We start from the raw sequence: 2018 nt of genomic DNA, 5'->3' as shown, positions 1-2018 counted from the left end.
TGGCCGTTGTAGTGTCAAAACCACCTTTTGCCATTTGTCAGGTCTGGGCTCAGAGACTGGCCGAACGGTTGGAGGTGGCTCTCAAAGTCAAAGTCTGGGCAAGATTAATGTTTCACATATGTGACACCAATTTTATTTCTTGGCATGTCAGGTTCCAGAAGTGACGGTGGTGACAGCGTCTGACTCGGAAAAATCAGGTGAACAGAACGCCCTCACCCTTTTGAGGATGGGGAGTTGTGGCAGAGGTCAGCGCTGACCTGTGTGATACTTCTCACTGGTGCTGGTTATTGATTTTTTTTTTTTTTTTTTAAATTGCTGATGGTGAAGAGAAACCTGATGACTGTAGGAACGTCCAAGATAGCTGATGTATTGCTTTTTTTGTCAACAGGAGAGTTAAGCCCCCTGGCTTTCTGCCAGTGGTTTTTTTTTTTAGCTCCTCTGTTCCAAGCTCCACAGGCTGTAAAGGGACAGTAGGAGAGAAGCAGCTGCAGCTCCTCCAGCCCCTTTGTGGCTTCTGGGGAGTTGTCCCTGCCCCAGGTGATTGCAGGGAGGGCGGTGGGCAGGGCCCGGGGTATATAAGCCACAGCCCCTGTGGAGGGAGCTCGTTCTGCTCTGGGGCTTCTCTGGGATGAAAGCTCTGCTGAGCCTTCAGTGACCTGTAGCTTTGAGGGGACTCAGCTGTGGGGGTAGGGGTGTTTGAGAAGAGCAGAGGTGAGAAGTCTGAGGTAAAAACCTTCAGGACCAGGTAAAGTTTAGTGGTATGTATAGCAGAAAGGAGACTTTTATGCAGCTTTTTTTTCCCCTCTCTTTTTTTTTTTGTTTTTCCTCCCAAAGGTCAATAGTTTTCTAATGAGTGTTCAGGGTTAATTCATCTGCTTTCATTTCTTCCAGCTGCAGTGTCTTTTCTTGGGAGAAAGAACTCTTGGCCAGGAGGTGTAATGACAGGACAAGGGGAAATGGTTTTAAATTGGAAGAAAAAAGATTCAGATTAGACCTCAGGAAGAAATTTTTGACTCTGAGGGTGGTGAGAGCCTGGCCCAGGTTGCCCAGAGAAGCTGTGGATGTCCCATCCCTGGAGGGGTTCAAGGGCAGGTTGGAGGGGGCTTGGAGCAACCTGGTCTGGTGGGAGGTGTCCCTGCCCAGGGCAGGGGGGTTGGAACCAATGATCTTTGAGGTCCCTTCAACCCAAAACATTCGCTGATTCTTTCTTCTCTCTTTCTTTCTTCCTTTCTTTCTTCTTCGCTGATGCTTCCTGCCTGCCTGCTGCCGCCCGTCGTCGCCGCGGGTTTGTCCTCCTTCCATTAAAATGCTGTTATTTGAGTTTCAATTAAAGGTGCCTATTTATTGGTTTGTTCCTGTTTTCATAATGGTAGTACTTTTCCAGTTATAACAAGTTAATGATTTGTTCTGGCTGCCTTGTCAAATATAGGACTTAAATATACCTTTGTCCATGATAAGTGCTTAAATAATACTGTTGACTTTATTCTTGTGCTGTTTCCATGTCATAAGTTTTAAGCAACAGCTTTCTTTGTTCATATTCATTTTAGAGGTCGTATAAATTACTTGATAATTTTCTGACTATATATTGTTCATTTGAATTGTGGTTAATAACAAAGCTGACTCATTTTGTGCTGACATCTGAAAAGCAGACTACGTAAAGTGGAATGCAAGTGCAATAATAAAAGATCTTGGTATCTCTGAACTTGAGAGATGATTACTTAAGTAGTTAGAAACTAGGGTGTTGCAGCATGTAATGATAACGGTACACTAGCAAAAGGTGGTAAGCAAACAGGCAGGGACCTAATGACATTATGACAGTGCTGTTAATCATTTCCAGAGACATTAAACTTAGAATGTTAAAACTGAAATAACATTTAGATCTTCTTAAAGGTCAGCACTTAAGATGACATAAAGGCACTATGGCAGCATGGACTCATGCCCATGGGTGAGTGGTGATATAGCATCTCCTGGGGAGGAAACACAAAGTTGAATCAGGTGGTAATTGGGAAGGCTCATAA

General features: G+C 44.3%; 1 long non-coding RNA gene across 1 annotated transcript; it reads left to right on the top strand.

Moving 5' to 3' along the window:
- Positions 1-24: 24 nt before the first annotated feature.
- LOC106900211 lies at positions 25-1702 on the top strand. The gene is made up of 2 exons (XR_001414122.1): positions 25-197; positions 1334-1702. It is a non-coding gene; the product is annotated as an uncharacterized LOC106900211 (long non-coding RNA).
- The last annotated feature ends 316 nt before the right edge of the window (positions 1703-2018 follow it).

Source organism: Calidris pugnax, unplaced genomic scaffold (genome assembly GCF_001431845.1).
Source record: "Calidris pugnax isolate Ruff unplaced genomic scaffold, ASM143184v1 scaffold1388, whole genome shotgun sequence".
NCBI lineage: Eukaryota > Metazoa > Chordata > Aves > Charadriiformes > Scolopacidae > Calidris > Calidris pugnax.
The sequence above is the reverse complement of the archived record's forward strand: the minus strand, read 5'-3'. Positions and strand labels throughout refer to the sequence as shown.